Genomic DNA, 24,926 nt, shown 5'->3' with positions numbered 1-24,926 from the left:
CTCCCTCCCTCTCCCTCTCCCTCTCTCTCTTCCTGGTACTGGGGATTGAACTCAGGGGCACTCACCACTGAGCCACACCCCAGCCCTATTTGGAATTGTATTTAGAGACAGGGTCTCACTGAGTTGCTTAGTGTCTCGCCACTGTTGAGACTGGCTTTGAACTTGTGATCCTCCTGCCTCAGCCTCCCAAGCCACTGGGATTACAGGTTTGTGCCACTGTGCTTGGCTTTTATTTTATCTTGAATCAGAGTCTCACTAAGTTGGTGAGGCTGGCCTCAAACTTGGCATCCTCCTCTCTCAGCCTCCTGAATCCCTGGGATGTGTCTAAGGCACTATGTTGCTCAGACTGGTCTTAAACTCCTGGACTCAAGCCATCCTGCCCTCAGCCCCAAGCCTCACCAGGCCAAGCACTCACGTTTTTATAAAAGAAGAAGGAAATACCACAGTCCTGGACTTAGCTTCTCAAAACACAGGTTATTTCTTAACTAACTAGACAGCAAATGCAATTCCAATCAAATCAACAAGGACACTTTTGTCTTAGCTTGTGATTCTCTCATTCTTGGGGAAAACTGCACCAGATAGCCCGATGCAGCACAGAGCAGGCAAGCGCAGCGGGAAGGGCGCTGAGACAGGTCTCTGACCCAAGCTGACCCAAGGTGAGTGCGCCCATTACCTCGGGGTGGAGAGAAGCTTCTTCCATCTGACAGGAAGGGTGGAAACCATGGGAGCGAAGAGCAACACACACGAGGCATACGTCCATTTAAACAAGACATTAAAGGGCTGACAAGCTGAAGGAAGTATTGGTGACACGGATGTCAGGACTACATGTCTTAGTGTCTTTACTACATAAAGAGCACTTTCAAATCAATAAAAAAAAAGACAAATACTCAGGGCTTAAAAAGAAAAAGAAATAGACAAGAGAGATTTAGTTTATGTGTGTTTGGTTTTTGCTGGGTATTGAACCAGGGGTGCTGTACCACTGAGTAAAATTATTTTTTACTTGTTCTTTCCAGATATGCATGACAGTAGAGTGTATTTTGACTTATTATTTATAAATATTTTATTTTCTAGTTGCAGATGGACACAATATCTTTATTTTACTTTCATGTGGTGCTGAGGATCAAACCCAAGGCCTCGCACATGTTAGGCAAGCACTCTACCGCTGAGCCCCAGCCCAGCCCATATTTTGACTTATTATACGTACTGGAGTATAACTTCCCATTCTCGCTGTACACAATGTGTATTCATATATGAACATAGGAAAGTTTTGTCCGGTTTATTCTACTGATCCCCAGTCCTTTTAATTTTTTATTTTTTGGGGGGCACTGGGGATTGAACTCAGGGGCACTCAACCACGGAGCCACATCCCCAGCCCTATTCTGTATTTAGAGACAGGGTCTCACTGAGTTGCTTAGGGCCTCGCTTTTGCTGAGGTTGGCTTTGAACTCGCCATCCCCCTGCCTCAGGCTCCAGAGCTGCTGGGATTACAGGCCTGCGCCCCTGTGCCTGGCCTGAGACAGGTCTTTCTACGTGGCCCAGGCTTGCCTCGAACTTGCGTCCTCCGCCCTTGGCCTCCCAGTAGCTGGGATCGCAGGCGGGCACCACCTAGTTGGAGACTTGACTGTATGCCACAGCGCAGAGGCTCGGGGGCTGGAATCCAACACCATCTCTAGGGCTCTACTTTCCCAGTTTTGATTATTGGACTATGGAATGGTGTAACTCAAATAATGAAACTGGCCTTTCACAGAACAGCCCCACCTGGTGCTGGTGAAATGTACCAGGAAGGTCGCCCCGGTAGGCTCTGGTTGGGTTCCCTCATGAGGGGTGGTGGCAGGATTCTCGGGGCTTCAGCAAGGCGCCTCCAGTCGGTCTGATGGCGCCCCAGCCTGGGGCAGCTGCAGGTGGCCAGCGGTGGGAAGGGCCTTTGTACAGCTGCATCCTGGGTCCCGCCCAGGGCAGCAGTCCCATCCCAGCCAGGAGAGGGGGACGTCGTTGAGGGTGGCACTGGGTTCTCGTCGGAGACGCCCTCTGGAAGCAGTATCTCTTCACTCGCTTTGTCACGGTCACGATTTCACGTGGACTTCCTGGTTCCCCCTAACGTCCCCTCCCGGACCCACCCGACCTGCCAGGTCTCCGTGTGGCTGCTCCTGGCTGGGGCTGCTGCTCAGACGCGTTTGTGTCAGGGACCTTGGCTTCAAAGGACCCTCACTGGGATTTTCGAGCTTTTCTCAGGACTGGCGGGGGACAGGGCTGTGGGGAGGCCCACCAGGGAGGGGCCCCCTCTCACACCCCACACAGGCCTTCTCACCAGGAGCTGCCAGGGCCTCACTGTACCCTGACGCCCATGGGTACCGGGTGGGAGTCACGGCTCAGCCCTCCTCAGGTGGGCGCTAGGCTGCCGGGACCTTCCCCCACTGCAGGGCCACTTCAGTTACCTGCGGCTACCACCAAGTGGTGCTCTGGCCGGGCTGACCCCCATCCCGGACCCATCGAGGCCCCTCCCAAGGCCTCCCTCCACTCGCCCAGCCCCCGCCCCTTGCTCCCCTGTCCTGGCCCCAGTCCAACTTAACCCACCCCCAGCACCACCCCAGCTCCAACCCCCACTCCACAGCCCCCACTGCGGACCCCCTCCCGCCCCTCCCCTAGCCCCCCACCTCCACCCAGCTCTGAGCCCTGCTCCCGGAGCTCCACCCCCATGCTGCCGCCACCCCAGCCCACCCTGCCCTGGAGCACTCCCACGCACTGAGCTGCCCAAGCCCCGCCCCCAGCGCCCAGCCCCTGAGCACCCCGCCCCCACCATCACCCCCATCCTGCCCGGGACCCCCATTCTCCAGCCGCTCTTCTTGAGCTCTTAATCCCACCCACTCTGGAGACCCCTCCCCCCAGGAATCTCTCCTGCCCCCTAATTCCCCACGGGGTCCTCTGTGCCCTGCAGAAGCCCCTCACCCCTCCCCATACCCCAGCCGCATCAGGCCAGAGCCTACTCCTCACACCTCTTCTCAGCTGCCCACCGCCCCTGGACCTGGGTCCTGGACAGTCCCCCACTTACTGGGAGGCGCTGTGGCCCGACCTCATGGCCCTCTCCCCCTCTGGGACCCTGACTGCAGACAGCCTGGGCTCTGACCTGGACCCAGACAGACTCCTGGACGGGGCGCAGTGGCAGCAGCCCTGTGAGACCAGCGGGCCCTTCTTCCTCCCGGCGGCCATCAGGCCTGGGTGCAGGCTGGGAGGACTGTCCCAGGGGCCCCTGGCTGGGGCGTGGGGACACTGGGAGGCAGGAGCGTGGGGTCCCTGAGGGGTCAGAGGCAGCCCGGGGCTGCAGGGGACGTTGGTGCCTTGGTCCCTTGGTCCCTTGTGAGGAATTGGCCCAACTGGGCCAGTGAGGGGCACCCAGGGGCCACCCAGCTGGCTGGCTGGGTGGGTAGGGGTCACGGAGTGGGGGTGGCTTGTGGGGAGCCATTCTGACACGTGATTGGGTGACTCCCGTTAAGGGCCTGAGGCACTCTGGCTGTGTCGGAGTTATCCCGACCCTTTCCTGATGAGAGAGCCCATCCGTGTGGGGGTGTGCGTAACCACTGACCCTGGAGACCCAATCACTGACCCTGACCTTGGAGTGCAGCCCCCCCTCAACCTTCATTGGATGGAATTCTCCCCTGAATTTCTTGTCCCCCCAAATAAAAGGCTGCTCCCCGGCGTGTTCGCTCTCTCTCTCTCCTGCTAGCCCAGAGTAATCCTCGCTGCCCTGCTGAGCGGCTGGAGGCAGGGAAACAGGGAGACCGAGCCGTCTCGGACCTAGCATTAAAATAAGGTACTGTCTGTGTGTTTTATTTTGATCTCTTCTAACTAACTGAATGCCAGAACCTCATTAATGAAACCACTGCGCAGGTCGCGTGGTAGAATTGGCGCCCAACGTGGGGCATTCTGAATTAGTTAGATTGAGTGGGAGCGCGCGCTAAAAAGATTAAGGGAAAGAAATAAAGAAAAAGGAAGATAAGGAAAAGAAATAAAGAGAAAATAAAGGAAAGTAAGGAATAAAGAATAAAGAAAAGAAAGAGGTGACATTTGGGTCACAAAAGTAATAAAGAGGATAAGGAAAATAAGAAATAAGATAAGAGAAAGAAAAAAGTGACATTTGAGTCACAAAAGTACCGAGAGATATTGAAGGAAAGAGACGTTAATTTACTTAAAATGGGAAATTCTACTTCTTCGGATAAGGAAATGTATCTAACTATTTTAGACAGTATAATTAATCAGAAAGGAAAACAGATAAAGAAAACTCAGTTATTGCAATTCTTAAAGATTGTAGGTGAATATTGTCCTTGGTTTTGTGACCAAGAGTCTCCAAATTTACTTACTTGGGAGAAATTAGGAAGAAAGTTACAGAGAGTTTGTCTTTCTACTGAAATACCTGAAGACCTTATAAAAGCCATTCAAGGAGCTGTTAAGTCTATTCAAATGGAAAATCAGCCTGAGGCTAAGTTAATTACCTTTCCCTTGAGAACAAAAGCACTAGGGACCAAGGTTAGAAATGTGAACTTAGACTCGCAGCCCCATGCGGAGGATTCAAACGGCACGGATCAGCCCACTTTCCCGCCGCCGCCGGCATTTCCTCCTGGCGGGAGCCCGGGAATTCCAAGAACGGTCGCACAGTGTGACGTCACTAGCGGCGCCGACCAGAACAGTCCGCGATTTTTACCGGAACAGAGACATGGATCACAGACAGTTTTCTTAGGACCTTCAGAGACAGTTAAATTAGATCCTGAAACGGGACCAACACAAATCCCTACTGGGATTTCCGGGCCGCTTCCTGAGAATACTGTAGGTTTAATTTTGGGGCGTAATAATTTAAAGGGAGCTATTGAAGTAATACCTGGTGTGATAGATTCAAAATTTAAAGGGCAATTATATGTTACTGTAAGATCCAATTATGCCCTAAGACTCACCCCAAAGGATATTTTTGCTCAATTAATATTATTGCCTTGTGTCTCAGAAAGGCACCTGCCGGCAGATTCAGTTTCTAAACCGCCGGACAGAGTATATTGGTCCCAGTTAGTGCGACAAGAACGCCCTTTATTAAAACTTAGAATTAATAATAAAAATTTCCTAGGAATAATTGACACAGGGGCTGATAGCTCCGTGTTGTCCAGCCGGTTTTGGCCCAGGCAATGGCCTCTGCATACAGCCTCAGCTAATCTAGAAGGAATAGGAAAAATTTCACAGCCTGCTCAAAGTGCCAACTATCTCCGTTGGGAAGATTCTGATGGAAACAGTGGAGTATTTAAGCCTTATGTGTTAGAGTCTTTACCAGCTAATCTATGGGGAAGAGATATTCTAGCCAAAATGGGACTGCTACTAGTCACCCCAAATTCTATAAGGTCAGTTGAAGAAATTAATCAGAGGTATTTTCCTGAAGATGATAGGGAAACCTTTCAGGAAGAATATCTGTTTACAAGCCAGTCTCCACGGCAAGGATTAGTAAATACTTCAGGACAAAATTTTTATTAGGGGCACTGAGTACTTCCCCGATCCTTAAAACAGCTGAAAAAATTACATGGCTCACAGAAGAGCCTATTTGGATTTCTCAGTGGCCCATCTCAGGGGAAAAGCTTAAAATAATTCATAGATTAGTTGAGGAACAACTTCAAGCTGGTCATATTGAACCAACACTTAGCCCTTGGAATACACCTATTTTTGTTATTAAGAAAAAGTCAGGAAATTGGAGATTATTACAGGATTTAAGGGCAATAAACCAGGCAATTCGGCCTATGGGATCATTACAGCCAGGACTTCCCTCCCCCACAGCCATTCCTTTAGATTACAGCTTGATGGTAATAGATTTAAAAGACTGTTTTTTCTCTATAAGGTTACATCCTGAAGATTGTGAAAAATTTGCTTTCACTGTCCCAGCAGTTAATTTTAAGGAACCTGTTAAAAGATACTGCTGGAAAGTCCTTCCTCAGGGAATGCGTAATAGCCCTACACTGTGTCAAAAATATGTTGATCAGGCAATAGATCCCATTAGAAATAGCTTCCCTGATGCATACATTATTCATTTTATGGATGATATATTATTGGCCCATGCTAATTCAGAAGTACTTTCAGAAATTTTTACTCAGTTAGAGACCTCACTTACAACTATGGGTTTAAGTATAGCTCCTCAAAAAATTCAAAAGGTATCTCCTTTTCAATATCTAGGTCAGATAATTCAAGGGAGTACAATCCGTCCTCAAAATCTTCAGATAAGAGTTAAGGAGTTACGTACCCTTAATGATTTTCAAAAACTATTAGGAGATATTAACTGGCTAAGACCATCCTTAAAGTTAACTACTTCTGAGTTAAGTCCTTTATTTCAGATATTACAAGGAAATCCTTCTCCAACCTCTCCACGTCAACTAACTTTGGAGGCCAAAGCAGCCTTAAGGAAAGTGGAAATTGCAATTAAAAATACACAGCTTACTAGAATAGATCCTAAAGAAATAATATATTTATTAATATTTCCAACTGAACATACCCCAACAGGAGCCATATGGCAAAAATTAGGAGTTATTGAATGGATCTACTTATCTCATTCCCCTCAAAAAACATTGACTCTTTTTCATGATTCTGCAGCTCAATTAGTGATTAAGGGTAGAACTAGGATTTTACAATTGATTGGATCTGAGCCTGATATCATAATTATTCCATTTTCTGTTCAACAGACTAATTGGCTTTTTCAAACTTCTAGTTCATGGCAGATAGCTTTTGCAGATTTCCCTGGCCAGATAGATAGCCATTATCCTCGTGATAAGATTGTACAATTTGCATCATTAACATCACTTATTTTTCCAAAGATTGTACTTTCCCATCCAATAGAGGGAGCTTTATCGGTGTTCACAGATGGTTCCAGCTCTGGTAAGGCAGGTTTCTTCAGCCGTGTTCACACAGAGGTAATACAAACTTCTTATACTTCAGCTCAAAGGGCAGAGCTCCAAGCTCTGATTTTTGCCTTAAATTATTTTTCAAATGAGCCTATTAATATCTATTCTGACAGCTTATATGCAGTCAGAGTTACCAAAAATATTGAAACCTCAGTTATTGGGTTTACTTCATCACAGGAGTTATTTGAATTATTTCATAATTTACAAAAGACAGTGCTAATGAGGAAGTACCCATGTTTTATTACACACATCCGTGCACATGCTGATCTCCCTGGACCTTTGGTTGCAGGTAATGATAATATTGATAAATTAGTAGCTTTTTGTCAACAGATGTCTTCATATGACTGTGCCCTAGCTTCCCATTCCTTGCATCATCAAAATGCTTCTAGCTTACGTAAAAAATTTAGTATTACCAGAGAACAAGCTCGTCAGATTGTAAGCCAATGTCCTAAGTGTGTTATTTACACTCCATCTCTGCCATCAGGGGTAAATCCCCGTGGATTAAAACCAAATCAAATATGGCAAATGGATGTAACTCATATTCCTCAATTTGGTAAGCAATGTTATGTGCATGTCATAGTAGACACTTATTCTAGATTTATTTTTGCCACAGCACGTACTAAGGAAAATACTCAACATGTAATTTCTCATTGCTTAGCAGCTTTTTCCGTTTTAGGGTGTCCTATGCAGATTAAAACAGATAATGCTCCAGCTTATGTAAGCTCTGCTTTTCAACAATTTTGCCAAGAGTTTCAAATTAATCATAAAACAGAAATTCCTTATAACCCCCAAGGTCAAGCCATTGTAGAACGAGCTCATTTATCTATTAAACTTCAATTACAAAAATTAAAAAGGGGGAATAAGATAATGACTCCCCAAAATAGCCTTAATCATGCCTTATTTGTTTTAAATTTTTTAAACTGTGACACAGAAGGTCACACTGCTGCTGAGAGGCAAATGTCTCCCTCGGTGACAGGCCCTTTAGGCAGAGTTCTGTGGAAAGATTTACAGACTGGTCAGTGGAAGGGCCCAGATCCGGTAATATCATGGGGCCGAGGGCATGCTTGTATTTTTCCAGAAGGTGCTTTTCGTCCTATCTGGGTGCCTGAACGTGCTATCAGACATGGAGGAGATAGAACCCAGACTCAAGCGACTGAGGATGACACGGAGGAGCCACAACCCAGAAGGAGGAGATATCGGAAAAAGATGAAGAAAGACCAGATTGAACCAGCCGAGAAGCTGATTTCATGGAAAGATGTGAAGAAACTGACAACCCAGGCTTCCCAAATACTTCGATGCCTAGGAAAGAACAGGACCCCAGTCTTGATGGTAGCGACAGTAATTGCCCTACTGGGCTGTCAGGTAAAAGGGAATCAAGTAGACACTTATTGGACATATTTCCCAGATCCACCCCTGGTACACCCAGCTGTGTGGACTGGAGAATCTATTCCAGTATTTACTAATGACTCATTCATGATGGGAGGATTTACAGATGCTCATATTACTCCCAATCATGTGACTAGATTTAATTATTCTGGCTACAGTGCCCAATTGCCTTTATGTTGGTCACATGATAAACATGCTGGCTGTCTGAAAGTATCATTTGAAGAAAAGACAGCGATTGGTAAACCTAGACTGACAAATAATTCTATTTATGGAGACTTAAAACCTAATACTAGATCAGTAATTAAGATGGGACTTTCCCATAACAAGCCAGTCATTTCTGCAAAACCTCCACCGGTACCCCACTGTCCAAATAGTTCTATAATTAAAATTGGCACCTTTCCTAAATGGATGGATTGTGTAAATACCTTTCCTGTACAACATAAGGTGTCTAAAGCTAGTGGGTATATTTTAGACTGGTCTCCAAAAATTGATAAGAGACAATTACGAAGAAATTCTGCTATGACACCTGCAGGATTTGTTAGTAATATTTTGACTTATAGTGAAGGAGGCATTCAAAGAGATATTTGGCGTTTAATTGCTGCCTCAGAATATTTACATTTTACAGATAAACCTTTACCAAAATTTGTCGGCAAGAACTGTAAAGAGGGATCTTGCTATGGCCTAAGAGCCTGTGTCCAATCTCCTTATGTTTTAATTATTGGAAATGTAAAAGTTAGATGGATAGATGATAGATATTTTGTTACTTGTAATAAGTGCAACCTAACCAATTGTATTTCTAGGTATAATGGAGGAAAAGGAGTGCTGATACTTCATCAGCCCTCTTTTGTTTTATTACCTGCTAATATTTCAGAGCCATGGTATGCTGATGCTGGTTTACAAGTCCTGCAGCAAATTCATGCCCAGCTAACAAGACCTAAACGTGCTATTGGAGTCATAATTGTTGGTGTCTTAGCACTGGTCTCATTTATTGCCTCAACCGTCTCTGCATCTCTGACATTGTCTCAAAATATTCAGCATGCAAAATTTCTTAATAATTTAGCTCAAAATACTTCCAAGGCTCTGCGTAATCAAGTAAATATTGATGAAAGGATTGAGACTAAGTTAAACGCCTTAGAGGCGACTGTTATTAACATTGGTAATGAACTTTCAGCCTTAAAATTTAAGGAAAGGCTTAAATGCCATGCTAATTATAAGTATGTATGTGTTACAGCTGCCAAGTACAATGCTTCTCTCTGGGATTGGGAGAAGGTTAAAAACCATTTATTAGGTATTTGGCAAAATAGTAATAATAGCTTGGATATTCTGGAACTTCATCACCATATCCAAGACATTCAAAATAATAGAGCTGATTTTTCAGATCCTTCTTCTTTGGCTAACCAAATATTGAAGGAATTAAATGGATTCAACCCTAGAAATATTCTTAAACACTCCGCTTGGTACCTTATTGGATTATTCTCTTTGCTGTTAATTCTCTTTTGTATTGTAACTATAGGATGGCGAGTCTTCCAATCAAGAATCCGGGGACTCCAGAGAGTGAACCGCCGCCTCATTGTTAAGAATAAAAAGGGGGAATATGTGGGGAGCCATTCTGACACGTGATTGGGTGACTCCCGTTAAGGGCCTGAGGCACTCTGGCTGTGTCGGAGTTATCCCGACCCTTTCCTGATGAGAGAGCCCATCCGTGTGGGGGTGTGCGTAACCACTGACCCTGGAGACCCAATCACTGACCCTGACCTTGGAGTGCAGCCCCCCCTCAACCTTCATTGGATGGAATTCTCCCCTGAATTTCTTGTCCCCCCAAATAAAAGGCTGCTCCCCGGCGTGTTCGCTCTCTCTCTCTCCTGCTAGCCCAGAGTAATCCTCGCTGCCCTGCTGAGCGGCTGGAGGCAGGGAAACAGGGAGACCGAGCCGTCTCGGACCTAGCATTAAAATAAGGTACTGTCTGTGTGTTTTATTTTGATCTCTTCTAACTAACTGAATGCCAGAACCTCATTAATGAAACCACTGCGCAGGTCGCGTGGTAGAGTGGCTGGCATGGCTGGTGCTCTGTCTCCCTACTGCTGGGCCAGGCCCACTGGGCTCCCGTCAGAGGCTCACAGCTGATGGCTTTCTCCTTCTGCCTGGCGTCCTGTGTCCCTCCCCACGGTGGCCCCAGTCCTGGAGGCTGAGCACAGCATGGATGTCATCCTGGTGGGCTCCGACGGGCGGTCATCCCCCTCTTCAGTCCAGCTGGGCAGAGGTGAGAGCTCTCGTCCACCTACTGGACCCTCCCCATAGGGTGCTGCCCTCAGGCCTGGACCATCTGGAATATCCACTTGTGGTTCCTCCACCCAGCTGGGCGGGCCAGGCCACAGTCAGGCAGGGGAGGGGGCGAGGTGGCCACAGTCAGGCAGGGGAGGGGGTGAGGTCCCCAGCCCCTGTGACTTCAGGACACATTAGTGGCATTCCTTTGTGGCGGTACCCCATAGGAGGTAGGAGGAGGGAGGGCCACTCTTGCCTTCTTTGCAGATCTCATTGCCTATGAAATCACTGTGAACCAGCGGAACATAGAAGGTGAGCTCCCCACTGCCTGCCGCGGGCCGCAGGGAGGATGGAGAAAGGCGGCTTCGGCCTCTGGGGCCTCCGGAAGAAGGCTGGGCGCTCTGCGGGTGCTGCGTGCTTCCCCCACCTGCCCCCCAACTCCCGCGCCTCGTGAAGGCGCACAGTGGAGTGGTTCTGAGGGTGCTGACAGAGCAGGGTCCTGCAGCCTCCCCACTGCCTAATCTTAGAGCATCTTCATCATCCCCAAGGAAAACCTGTCCCCGCTCCCTGTCCCCTCCCTGTCCCCGGCACCTCTGGCCTTGTGGATTGGCCGATTGCAGATTTCCTGCATTTCCGTACACATTTCAGGATCAGGTGTCAAACTCTGCGGCGCAGCCAGCTGGGGTTTTGAGACGGGCTCCCACCTGGCCTCTTTGTGACATTAAGGTGTCCGATCCATGAACACGGTTGCCCTCCCCCGGGCCTGCCGTCCCTCCCCCTGACCGGGCGCCACAGCTCTTTCTCTACCCTGTCGAGTCCTCACTCTGCCGAGGGCCGAGCCCCTCGCTCTGTTTCTCTTTAGACATCTGCCTCTGCTGTGGAAGCTTCCAGGTGCACACGCAGCACCCCCTGTTTGAGGGGGGAATCTGTGCCCCGTGCAAGGTAAGCGGGGGTCCAGCAGGGGCCCCACCTCTGGGAGGAGGGGGATGCCAACAGCCACCTCTGCCTGCCCAGGACAGGTTCCTGGAGGCCCTGTTCCAGTACGACCAGGACAGCTACCAGTCCTCCTGCTCCATCTGCGGCTCGGGGGAGACGCTGCTCATCTGCGAGAACCCGGACTGCCCGCGGTGAGGCTGGCCCGGGGGTGGCACCTGTTCTTCTCCACTATTCCCGTGGGGGGATGGGGCCTCCCAAAACAATGCTCCCCCCCCTCCATGTCCCTCTCAGACACCTCCATGGCGAGCAGCCGTGGCACGTGGACTGGTGTCCGGAGGCCTCTGTCCCAGACAAGACACTGCTGCTCCTCCACTGACCGTCTAGAGGGTCATGACCAGGGCCGCACAGGGGCATGCTCACCCCTGCCCTTCCAGCCTGGGCTGCATCCACTGCTCCCCACTCGGGTCCGCAGGGTGCTCTTCAGAGGCTGGCCCTGAGTTCTGCTCCGGCGGCTGCTCCTGCAGAGTTTGGGGAGGCCAGGCGGCTTAGGGGATCCTCAGATAACTGTCGTCGTCTCTGGACCTTGCGGTCCTTTACCAGGGTCCCTTCTAGCCTGTGGCCTCACCTCCCCCACGCAGCACACAAGGGCAGGGCCGTTTGTTTTCTCAGATGAGTGGAGGGAGGTCCCTCCAAGGCCCTCGGGGGCAGGGTCACCGGGTCACCTTGGTTTTCTGCTTTCTGTAGGTGCTACTGTCTGGAGTGTGTGGACACCCTGGTGGGCCCCGGGACTGCGGGCAGAATCCACGCCATGAGCAGCTGGGTGTGCTTCCTGTGCCTGCCCTTCTCGCGCAGTGGCCTGCTGCAGCGCAGGAGGAAGTGGCGTGAGCAGCTCAAGGCCTTCCAGGATCGCGAGGTGGTAAGGAGCAGGCCGCTGTGGCTTCCACTGGCTCCACGGTGCCCATTGGTTGGGACAGGGACAGGGACAGGGCTCAGGCTTTGTGCCACCAGACGGGCCATTTCTTCAGAATCAGTGAAGCATGGTGATTTTGTTTCTTACAAGCAAGGATGAGCCTTGCTCATCAACAGTCACGAAGGAGGGACCCAGAGAGCCAACTGGCAGCCCTCTGCAGTCTCTGAGCCCCACAGTGGCTGCCAGCTCTGGGCCAACGTGGGCTCCTGGTCCAACCAGGACAGCGAGTCAGACACAGCACTTCCCACAGCTGAGGCCAGAGACACCAAGCAGACAGGACCATGGGCTCATGGAAGGTGCAGACTTATGTCCTCAAAGTCCTAAACTGGGTGCCTTGAACGCAGCCTTATTCAGAAATAGGGTCTCTGCACATGACGTCTGGGGAAGGATCTGAGGGTGAGACCCTTGTGGATTCAAGGAGGCCCCAAACGCATAGACTGATGATGTCTTAAAGGGGAGGGAGATTCCAGAGATGAAGAGACAGGAAGAGGCCCCGTGAGGTTGAGGCAGAGGCGGGTGCCCGTGTCCGTGGCCCAGGTGTGCCCAGGGCCACTGCAGCCTCCTGAAGCAGAGGTGGGAGCTACGGTGCCCCTCCCTCCAGCCTCCAGGGGGAGCCAGCCCCACTGGGACCTTGAGCAGGACTCCCTGTTGAGCTGTGTTCCTGCAGTCTGTCCTGCTGAGCTGTGTTCCTGCAGTCTGTCCTGGTTTGTTGCTGGCCCTCAGAAGCTTCCCTGGAAGGGGCGAAAGTCTCGCGGGGAGCCAGCAGAGAGCGGGGTGCCGTCCAGCTGCTCGACCGACCTCGGGTCCTCATTCCTGCTCCTCGGGGTTGAGGCCGCCTTTGCTTGCCCGCCAGGCGCATCCTATGGAAGAGACAGGGAGCAGGGGCTCCTGGGAGCAGCCCCAGGCTGGCGTCGCCATCTCCCTGCCCAGCCTCAGGCTCGCTGGTGGGCTGGGGTGCCATAGGCCAGGAGGGATGTACCCTGATTCGGGGTGGCCTTGCCTCCCCTGGGGTCCTCCTCTCAGGGGCCACTCTGGCCTTGGGGCTCTTTTCTGCGAGGGTCTTGAAGCTGTCCAGCTGAGACCAGGCTCTGCAGGTGCCAGCTGCCCTGTGCCGTGCCCACGTGCGTGCACACCAGTGGCACACATGTTCCAGTCTCACAGACGCCATGTGGATGCAGGTGTGCCTTGCTCGTAGTGGTGAGCAGGTGTCTTAGGTGCTTTTCAGAAAGCAAGGCCAGCGTGTGCCTTATGGAGCCCCCCTTTGGTACCTTGAGAGTAGAAAGCTTTCCTGTCCCTACGATGGAGACCCCTGGGCTCCAAGGCTGCAGGAGGGATTACACACACACACACACACACACACACACGAAGTGACCTTCAGAAGTGTGATGAAATGCCACCTAGGGCGTGGAGCCAGGGAAAGGCGGAGGTGGCTCCTGGGGTCAACCCTGGGCAGAGGGGGCAGGCCCCCAGGCCTTCCCTTCCTCCAGGGTCCCAGCCGCTGCCACAGCTGTGTGTGCAGACACAGAGCTGAGCCGGGACCCTGGCCCCGGCCGCCCCTCCTCCTCCAAGGGCAGCCAGACCCCCACTGCCTACTTCCTGCCTGATCGGATGTCCGCATTCCTGGATGTCCCAACACGAGCCCCTGGTCCCTGCTCCATCCTGTCCCTGAGAGTCGTGCACTTGACCTTGGCCAGGTGTCTCCACTGGCCCTGTCCGTCTCTGGCTGGCATCCTGGAAGGGGTGGGCAGGCCTTGTGCCCCACATACCACACACAGAGTTTAGAGACGTCTGTGTCCTGGGTCCCCAGCATGGCTCTTCTGCGTCTGGACTCAGGGTGCCAGTTCTCAGCTCCACAGATCACAGGCAGCAGGTCTGGGCCTGGGGAACCCCTCACCTCGGGCAGCTGTCACACTGCCCAGCCCTCCGAGGGCTTTCTGGCCCGGGGTCCCCACTGCTGTGCACTCTCCCGGGTCTTGGAGCCTCAGAGTCAGAGCCATCTCTGCTGGGATCCCAGCCCCCTCCTCTGAGGTAGGGACAGCCCCGCAGGCCTGCTACCCCCACCGAGGGGGCAGGACCAGGCCTGCGGCAGGGGAGGCCTTCCTGGGGCCGGCCTCCACCTGGCAGGTGCGTCTCAGGGGGCTCCTCCACCCGGAGCCTGTGGCTCGAGGCTCTGGGACCAGGGGCTGAATGACGGCCTTTCTACCAGGCGAGTCCCCAGGAGATCTATAAAACCGTGCCAGCCTGGAAAAGGGAGCCCGTGCGGGTGCTCTCCCTCTTTGGGGACATCGGGAAAGGTGAGTGCCCTGACCTGCAGAAGTGGGGGGAGGTGGGGGGGGTGGGGGAGGTGGCGTGACCAGCAGCGCCCAGCCTGCCGCATTCCTGGACGCCCTGAGCAAAGGAAGGGGAGGCCTCCAGTGGGGGCAGCGGTCAAGAAGCCAGGTGGGAGGCCAGACAGGGGTCAGGAGGCCAGGAGGGAGGCCAGACAGGGGTCAGGAGGCCAGGAGGGAGGCCAGACAGGGGTCAGGAGGCCAGGAGGGAGGCCAGACAGGGGTCAGGAGGCCAGGAGGGAGGCCAGACAGTGGTCAGGAGGCCAGGAGGGAGGCCAGACAGGGGTCAGGAGGCCAGGAGGGAGGCCAGACAGTGGTCAGGAGGCCAGGAGGGAGGCCAGACAGGGGTCAGGAGGCCAGGGACAGCAGGGCCAGGTAGGGCGCCCACCCAGGAGGAGGTGGAGGCAGGTGGGGAGGGAGGGTGCGGGGACAGAGGCGGCTGGCAGAGCATGACGGATGCCCAGTGCTGTGATGAGCAGTGCGCCCAACGGCAGACGGCCAGCCTGCCACCCAGAGGCCCCATCAGCCAGCCTCGTGGGACCCTCGCTGCACTCTCCTCCGAGCCCTCCCGCCCGCCCTCGTCAGGGTGTGCCCCTCTGGCTGCAGCTCTGCCAACCCCCCAGCGGGTGCCCTTGGAAGTCCCACCTGGCAGGTGCGGGAGAGCCCCAGAGAGGGTCGTGGTGGGTGGGTGCCCCTAGGACAGGAGCAGCACAGATGCCGCGGGGGCCTGTGCCCTGGCGGTGATCCTGTCACTGACCTTGGGGACAGGCACCTGAGACAGACCAGCAGTGGCTTGGCTGGCCCAGGCTCTCGCTGCTGGTGGGGCCACAGGGGCTGGGCCTGCTCCCAGGGTTACTGGCTGGCCTAGTGGTGCCGTGTGGACACGCTGCCCAGGAAGTGACAGTGTGGCAGAAGTGCCTGGTTCTGCGGCAGACTGGCCTTGAACTCGGTACTCTGAGGCCTGCTTGTTTTCCGCGGTCACCAGACAGGAGAGATCCCTCCTCTCCTGGTGCCCGCCGATGGAAACAACGTGGCTGGGCTGAGAGGAACATCCTGGTGGGACCTTGGCCCACTTGGCTCCTTGCAGCTCCTCTGTGCCCTTGTCTGTCCCACTCCAGAGCTAACCAGTCTGGGGTTTCTGGAACCCGGCTGCGAGGCGGGAAGACTGAGGCACCTGGAGGACGTCACCAACATTGTGCGCAGAGATGTGAGTAGGCTCTGCGCTCCCAGACCCCGGCTCAGGGAGGACAGGGGACTGAGGCCAGGGACAACAGGGCCAGGTAGGGGGTGGGGAAGGCCAGGGTCAGGGGAGCCTCCTGGTTGCCACTCTGGGGCCTCCAGGCCAGCGAGGGCTTGGGGCCCAGTGAACGGTGCTCCCTGGCTCCGTGGGCCTGCACTGCCCTCAGCACAGAGCCGGGCAGCCGGCCAGACATCCTGAAATCCAGTGGCTCATTTCTGCCCCATGATGGGGTGCTGCCCAGCCAGGGGGCCTGACCCCCCCTCCACCCTCTAAAAGAGGCAGGGTCTGGGACCCGACGGCCGCCCATCATTTGAAAACCTCCCATGGGCGGTGGGACCTGGGCGTCCACGCAGGGGCTTCTCTCCGGGTGAGTCCCACTCTGTGCTGGCGGCTGCTCCCCAGAGCTGAGTCCCCTTCCACCCCATCCTGCTGGGCGGTCGTTAAAGGAGGGCACAGCCTCCTGCCACAGAGCCGGGTGCCACAGCAGACCCAGCTGTCCCGCCTCCCTGCCCTCCTCTGTTCACACCCCAGCCACCAGGCGGGGCCCAGGACAGAGGCAAGAGGAGCAGGAGGGCGGGCTCAGGTCTCCCTGCTGCCCAGAGCTGCCGGAGCGTCTTCCTGTTTGCTTGGGGGTGCCGGGATTGAACCCCACCTGTTGCCCCAAACGCTTCACTGCTGAGCTGAGCCCCAGCTCAGGGTCCACTCTGGATTGGGCTATCGAAAGTGGGGTCCAGTATCCGGTGTCTCTTGAACTTCTAGGAGAATGACCCAGGGCTGGGTTGTCGCTGACCGTGGGTGGCCCTCTGGGTGCCGAGGCGCCTGGGGCTGTGGGTGTTGAAGAGCTCCTTCGTCCCCGAGGGGGCAGGAATGTGGCTGGCTTGACTGTCGGGGTGCTGGGGTTGTGTGGACTGGCCGCTTCCCAGGCAGCACACCAACCCGTGGCGGGGAGTCCATGGTCCCAGGGGCCCAAGGTTCCACCCAGGAGCAGTGGCCATTCTCAGATGGCCCCTGTGCCGGGTGTGCCCCAGAGGGCATGGTGGCTGCTGATGACTCAGCTCTGTGGGCTCCTCTGCCCCCAGGGATCCTGGGAGGAGTCACCACATCCTATTGGACAGGGCATCTCGGCCCCAGGGCTGAGCGCTGGGGCTCACAGTGACCAGCGTCCCACTAAATAAGGACATTCTCCAGCGAGCCGTGTCCTGCCGTGTCCTGTAGGTGGAGGAATGGGGCCCCTTCGACCTCGTGTACGGCTCGACGCCCGCCCTGGGCCACGCCTGTGACCACTCTCCTGGTAAGATGCCCTCAAGGGCTGGGTCTGCTCCACTCACCAGGGCGTCTGTCCCCAGCCCTGTCACCTCTCCTCTCTCCCACCCACTGCAGCGCCTTAGGGAGGGCGGGAACGGTGGTGTGTTTAAACAGTGGAGGGCTGTCACTGACGCATGGCAGGTCCCATAGCACGTCCCTTAGCACGTACAGTGGGTCACCTGCCTTGCCATGACAAGAGAGTGGTTACCGTCACCCCGAAGGCCGCTTCGTGCCCCGCTCTAGGCCCTCCAGCCCACCAGGTGGCCTCCAGGTCATGCAGGCTCTGGAGTCCGAGGCGGAAGGCAGGGTCAGTGGTCAGTGTGGGCCCCTGTCCCTGTCCTTGCTGAACCTTGGCCTCTCTGGATAAGGTCGGGACCTGTGAGCCTCTGCGGCCCTGGCCAGGTGCTGCTCCTGGGAGGGGGACAGAAGTGTAAGGGGTGGGGACACCCAGGCCCTCAGCCCTCGCCCACCTCACAGCCAAACCGCCCCCCGCAGGGTGGTACCTGTTCCAGTTCCACCGCCTCCTGCTGTACGCGCGGCCGCGGCCGGGCAGCGCGCAGACCTTCTTCTGGATGTTTGTGGACAACCTGCTGCTGACTGGGGACGAGCAGGCCATAGCCGCTCGCTTCCTGGAGGTACGTGCCGGCTTCCAGGGGCTCACGTCCACCCAGCTCCTGGCCCGGCCTCCCCGGGGGCCACGCACAGAGGCGCAGACAGGAGCTGGACCCCACCCCACGCCACCACCGCGCTCTCTGCACGTGCCCCCCGGGTGCCACCTCCTGCCCTGCCTCCCAGCGGGCACATGGGACACACTGGTACCTACACACACACACACCAGGACTCACACACATTACACACACACACACCAGGACTCTCACACACACTAAAACAACACACACAGCAGGACTCTCACACACTCACACTAAAACAACACACACAACAGGACTCACACACACCCACATTACACACACACCAGGACTCACACACATTACACACACACCAGGACTCTCACACACACACTGCACACACACAGCAGGACTCATACACACACACACTGCACACACACACACACACCCCAGGACTCTCACACACACACACTGCACACACACACACCAGGACTCACACACTAAAACAACACACACAGCAGGACTCACACACACACACACTGCACATACACACACACACACCAGGACTCTCACACATTACACACACACACACCAGGACTCTCACACACTCACACTAAAATAACACAGCAGGACTCACACACACACACACTGCACACACACACCAGGACTCTCACACACTCACACTAAAACAACACACACAGCAGGACTCACACACACACACACTGCACACACACACACACCAGGACTCTCACACACACTAAAACAACACACACAGCAGGACTCACACACACACACATTACACACACACCAGGACTCACACACATTACACACACACACACCAGGACTCACACATACACACCGCACACACACACACACACCAGGACTCTCACACACACTAAAACAACACACACAGCAGGACTCACACACACACACACTGCACACACACACACACACACCAGGACTCTCACACACTCACACTAAAACAACACACACAGCAGGACTCACACACACATTACACACACACCAGGACTCACACATACACACCGCACACACACACACACACCAGGACTCTCACTCACACTAAAATAACACAGCAGGACTCACACACATTACACACACACCAGGACTCACACACACTCACACTGCACACACACACACACCCCAGGACTCTCACACATTACACACACACACACCAGGACTCTCACACACTCACACTAAAACAACACACACAACAGGACTCACACACACACACATTACACACACACCAGGACTCACACACATTACACACACACACACCAGGACTCTCACACACTCACACACATTACACACACACCAGGACTCACACACACACACACACCAGGACTCTCACACACTCACACTAAAACAACACACACAACAGGACTCACACACACCCACATTACACACACACCAGGACTCACACACATTACACACACACACACCAGGACTCACACACACACACTGCACACACACACACACCCCAGGACTCTCACACACACACTGCACACACACACACACCAGGACTCTCTCACACACTAAAACAACACACACAGCAGGACACACACACACACACACCAGGACGCTCACACACTCACACTAAAACAACACACACAGCAGGACTCACACACACACACACTGCATATACACACACACACCAGGACTCTCACACACTCACACTAAAACAACACACACAGCAGGATTCACACACACACACTGCACACACACACCAGGAATCACACACACAGCGCACACACAGCAGGACTCACACACACACTGCATAAAACACACACACACACACCAGGACTCACACACACAATTGCACACATACACACACACCAGGACTCACACGTGCCACATACTACATGCCACACACATGCTCCCTCTGTGCCTCATACACGTGCTCACCCCACACACCCACACAGGCAGGGGCACCACGGCCTTGCTCCTCTGTCCACGCGTCTGAATTGGCACCACCAGAGCAGCCCCGTGGGCTGTGGCGGAGCCCACGCGGCCAGACGTGGCGGAGCTCTGGGAATGGCTCTGGCAGGGGAAGTGCAGTGGAGTCGCGGCCACCTGACCTCCCCCAGGAAGGAGTTCATGCTCCCGATCCCAGAAGGGACGCGACGGGGTGGGGACAGTGTGGCCAGCCACGGGTGCAGCGAGGGCAGCCCCCACTGCCGGGGGTTTCGCGGGTGACTTGAGGGTGAGCCAGGCAGGCAGGGAGGGGCGCCCAGTGTTGGGGCTTCGGCTGGGGCAGGGGGAGGATGTGCAGAAGCACAGACTCAAGTTGAAGGTGTGGCTTTAGTGGGGATTTTAACACCCGGACCCTCCCGTGGACCCCTCCTCATGGGTCAGCCTGGCCAGCCTGGTGCTCCTCTCACAGGGCGCCTGCCCTCGTCCAAGGTCCAACACGATAGGAAAAGCCCCCTGTAGCGCCCTGCTGCTGGCACCTGGCCTCCAGCTGCAGTGGCCTTCCCTGGCAGCAGCACCCCTCCGTCTTGTCCCTGTGCTGCGTGGGTTCCTGGGGTGGTGGGCGCATGTGGCCGCTCCCTGTGGTGGGTGACCAGGCACTTCCTGCCTCTGGCTCTGACAGAGGTGCCGTCCGTGGCCAACTCCAGAGGGGCTCTCTGGTCAGAGGGTGAAGGTGGCTGCCACATGTGTCACCGACCACCCTCGTGGAGCGGTCCCTCAGCAGTGGGCACGGTGTGGGAGCGCTCCCTCAGTCCTTAGCGTACCCCGGGGTCTCCTGCCTGCTGCTCCTGGCGGCCACCTCCCTCTTGGCCCTCCAACTGGCTTGGTCTATACACGTGGAACTGGCCTCTGTGCTGATGGCCCCCGCTGCCCGGTGGCTGGATGGCCGCGTGGGCTGAGGGTTTTCATTCGATTCAGTGAGACTTGCTGTGTGTGTTCAGACAGTGACGGTGACAGTGTTCCTCCTGGTCCTAAACCTGCGATCTCTTTCTCTTCTCTCATGGAGCTGCCAGTCTCGGGGACCTTGGCCGTGATGGGGATACCCCGTGTCCCCCTGCCCTCCACAGGGCAGGGACCCTGGCTCTGAGGCCGAGGCGCAGCGTGCTGGAGGCTGAGGGGAGTTTCTGCTGATTCTCGCTGGTTGAGGCGTTTTTATCAACGGTGGTCTCGGGTGTCTGTGGGTTACCTGGGGAGTCTTATCCACGAGAGTGACTGAGAGGACACAGTGTAGAGCAGACTCCTAGTGGTGAGCGCCTGCACTGTGGGAGGGCATGCCGTCAGGGTTCCACCCACAGCGGGAAAGGGGTCCTGGCGGTTCCCTTGTCCCCTGGCCCCTGGCGGGCTGTGGTCTCTATGTGGGACCTGCTCCCTAAAATAACTGAGGCAGACGGCGTTCTGTGCCACAGCTACAGCTGCTGTGCGAACGGTCCGTGGAGATCTCCTGTCTCAGCAGTCAGTGTCGGGAGGTCACGTTTCCTAGAATATGATCCATTTAAACTTTTAGGTTATTTCTACAGAGTTAAGCAAAGTGGCCTCACGACCCTGTTGCTTGCTTTCTTCTTTATTAGGAAATCTGAGCATTTAAAAAAACAACAACATAATGTCACATATCAGCAGTTGGGATCAGATTGGTTCATTGCATTGTTTTACCAAAAAAAAAAAAAAAAACCCTATTCCTGCCGTCAGTAATTGTGGGCCCAACTGAAACACCACGTTGCTAAGCCAGGCACCCGTCAGGACAGACAGAGGGCTGCAACAATACCGCTTTCCCTTGTTTGGCACACAGGTTGGGAGTTCAGAGTTAATTGGTCCCAACTCCAAAGTAGCACGGAAGGAAAGTCCTGGGTCGTCTGCCATCCCCATCCGGCCGTGGGCCTTATTCTGCTGAGGGCAAGAAACCTAAGTGTGGCTCTGGCCAGCTTGTGCACCCTTATGACCCTGGTGGGCTGCTTGCTCCCCCGGGGAGCTGTCGGATCAGGGGGGTGGAGTCAGGTCACCCAGAAGGGCCTCCCGCCTCCGATTCTCCCTTCTTTGGCTCCCCCGCACTGTGGCACACGCCGGCTCTGCCTCCCCCTCTCTGGGCTTCTGCAGAGACCGTGACCAGCCTTAGAGACAGCCTGTGGGACTGCTGCCAAGAATAGGAGGGTGGACACGCTTTGGGGAGCCCTTGTTGGCCAGCAAAGCCTCCTGATCCCTGAGGGACTGCAGGCCACTGGCCCGTGGGACCAAACATCTGCCGGTTAAGAACACGATGACCCTGCTTCTCTTCTCAGAGGGCAGTTTGTAAGGACAAAGGTCTGTCAGGTAGAGGACGCACTGGGCAGACTGCTAGCCTAGACCTGCAGACCGTGGGGACCCACGGGGAGGAGGTTACTGGCTGTCAGGCTGACTGGTGTCACCCTCCGTCCCTTAGACAGAGCCCGTGATCCTCCAGGACGTCCGCGGGAGCACCCTGCAGAATGCCGTGCGTGTGTGGACCAACATCCCCGCTGTGAAGAGGTACTTCCTGGGCCGTGAGGCTTCCAGGCTGGAGGGACACAGCCGGCACAGGGCTCACGGGGGACACGGGCTTGGAGTCAGTGGGTTACCAGCAGAGCCAAGCTGAGCAGCCCTGGGGTGTCAGGCTGAGTCTAGCCAGGCCTGGGGCCACCTGCAAACCTCACACGCCCAAGCCGCTGGGTGGTCTCCGCAGGCTGAAGTCTCTCTCTACCCCAGCACTTCCCAGGGTCTTGCCTCAGGACCTCAAGGTGGTGCCCGGGCCCCAGAGCAAAGCCTGATACTGGGCAGAGCACTTGCTTCATCCTCGAGAATGTGCCCCATGTGGCCCCGCATTCTGAAGCCCCGCACCCTGCACCACCCCCAGGACACCTGTGCATGCTCAGACACACACACCTGCACACTCACAGGCTCACACGCACTCCTGGTGGACCAGCCTGCATACCTGCACACTCACACAGGCTCAGAGACACACGCTCCTGGTGGACTGGCCTGCACACCTGCACACTCACGCAGGCTCACAGACACATGTTCCTGGTGGACCGGCCTGCACACCTGCACACTCACACAGGCTCAGAGACACACGCTCCTGGTGGACCGGCCTGCACACCTGCACACTCACACAGGCTCACAGACACATGTTCCTGGTGGACTGGCCTGCACACCTGTACACTCACGCAGGCTCACAGACACACGCTCCTGGTGGACGGGCCTGCACACCTGCACACTCAGGCTCACACGTGCTCCTGGTGGACCAGCCTGCACACCTGCACACTCATGCAGGCTCAAACGTGCTCAGCCAATGGGACCACACCTCCTAGGACTGCTAAGTCATTCTCCTCTGCCCAGGAGTGAGTTTCTGGGAACTTCTCCCCACTCCCCTCCAGCCTCAGCATTCTCCTGGCTCCCAGCCCCTGCACAGCCCCAGGGCCCGTGCCTGTCAAGGGAGGTGCTTGTGGCCCCTCCCCACCCCACGCCCTCCTGGCCCTCCCTGGCTTGGTGCCAAAGTGAGGTGAGCCACTTTTTTAAACTAATTTTTCTTCGGGAGCCTGCTGACTACAGCCCCGCCTGCATGCCGTCCACCACACCACATCAATATCTGGTGGTGGCCGAGAAGGTCCCTCCCTGGTATCTGTGTGACTTTGTGGGTCCAAGTCCAGCAGCAGGGCACGGGCATCGCTCGGGCCCAGAATGGCCTGCAGGGGGAGCCAGGCTGCACTCCTCGCCAGCCGCTCACCCAGGGAGCAGCAGTGGGGTAGGAATGACACCTTAGAAGTCACATGTGGCCAGGCATGGTGGCACACGCCCGTAGCCCCAGTGACTCGGAAGTCAGGCTGAGACAGGAGGATTGCGAGTTCCAGGTCAGCCTGGGCAACTTAGCAAGACACTGTCTCAATATTAAAAGTAGAAAGGTCTGGGGATGTGGCTCAGGGGTGGAGCTCTTTCCCAGCAGGCGTGAGGTCTGGTTCAGTCCCTCCCACTACCAACTGAACACAGGACGACCCAAACGGAAAACCAGCCCGCCACAAAACAGAAGTAACCTATGGCAGGTGCTCCTGACCCTGGCCCACAACCTGCGGCATTTGGCCCCCTTCCCAAGCTGTCCAGAGGCGCCTGCCAGGCTTTGCCATGGACACACAGCTCCCTCCCTCCTGGGCCCAGCCTGGCCCCTTCCTGAGCCAGGCACCACGGGCCCCTCTGGGTCTGGCCTTCACTGTGCCCCTCTCCCTGGCAGCAGGCACTCGGCCCTGGCTTCAGAAGAGGAGCTCCTGCTGCTGGCTCAAGATGGACAGCGAGGGACACTGCCTGCCCAGGGCCCATCTGCGCTCGTGAAGAACTGCTTTCTTCCCCTACGAGAATATTTCAAGTATTTCTCTCAGAACGCACTTCCTCTTTATAAATGAGCCGTTATACAATGACAAAGGGCTCTCCTGGAACTTCCCTCTTCTACCTGTGTTCTCCAATTACTCTCACTTGCTTGGCTCTGGATGTCCTGTGATGCTACAGACCCACCTCCTGTTTGGTTCGAATCGCAGGCTCTCCTGGGCTCCATTCTGGGTTTGGGGAGAGGAGCCAGGTGCCTTGTGTGGTGATGGGATCCTGATGTGACAGGGCACCGAGAGCACACCTGTGTTCCCACTGAGAAGTTCAATAGATGTGTCACTGGAGGACTGCTGGTCATATTTTGGTGTTCTGTGTGTAAGCAAAGCCCCCCAGGTACCAGGTGCCCACCCTGTGCACCCCTGTAGATGGGATTTTCGTTGGTTTGATGGTTGAAATCACTCACCTATCAGGCTGCCCCGAGCGCCCCAGTATAGAACATTCCCACTTGGTAGAAAAGCCAGAGCCAGCGGAGCCAAGGGTGCTCGGGCCCACCCAGATCTACCTGCAAAGTCTGTGACCTTTGGGCTCCTAACCCAGATGGCATGGCTTGCTGAAGCAGGATTCCCCAGGGCCCTGGGCAGTGCCCAT

At 55.1% G+C, this 24,926-nt stretch overlaps 1 pseudogene across 1 annotated transcript; it reads left to right on the top strand.

The window, feature by feature from the left end:
- The first annotated feature begins 3,073 nt into the window (after nucleotides 1-3,073).
- Nucleotides 3,074-24,354, top strand: LOC308642175 (DNA (cytosine-5)-methyltransferase 3-like; annotated as a pseudogene). Its single transcript has 12 exons — nucleotides 3,074-3,170; nucleotides 10,480-10,563; nucleotides 10,833-10,877; nucleotides 11,428-11,507; nucleotides 11,580-11,692; nucleotides 12,246-12,417; nucleotides 14,678-14,765; nucleotides 15,917-16,005; nucleotides 17,254-17,329; nucleotides 17,839-17,978; nucleotides 22,372-22,457; nucleotides 24,190-24,354. The product of its transcript is annotated as a DNA (cytosine-5)-methyltransferase 3-like (transcript).
- The last annotated feature ends 572 nt before the right edge of the window (nucleotides 24,355-24,926 follow it).

This window comes from Spermophilus citellus, assembly GCF_964194105.1.
Source record: "Spermophilus citellus genome assembly, chromosome: 1".
NCBI lineage: Eukaryota > Metazoa > Chordata > Mammalia > Rodentia > Sciuridae > Spermophilus > Spermophilus citellus.
The sequence above is the reverse complement of the archived record's forward strand: the minus strand, read 5'-3'. Positions and strand labels throughout refer to the sequence as shown.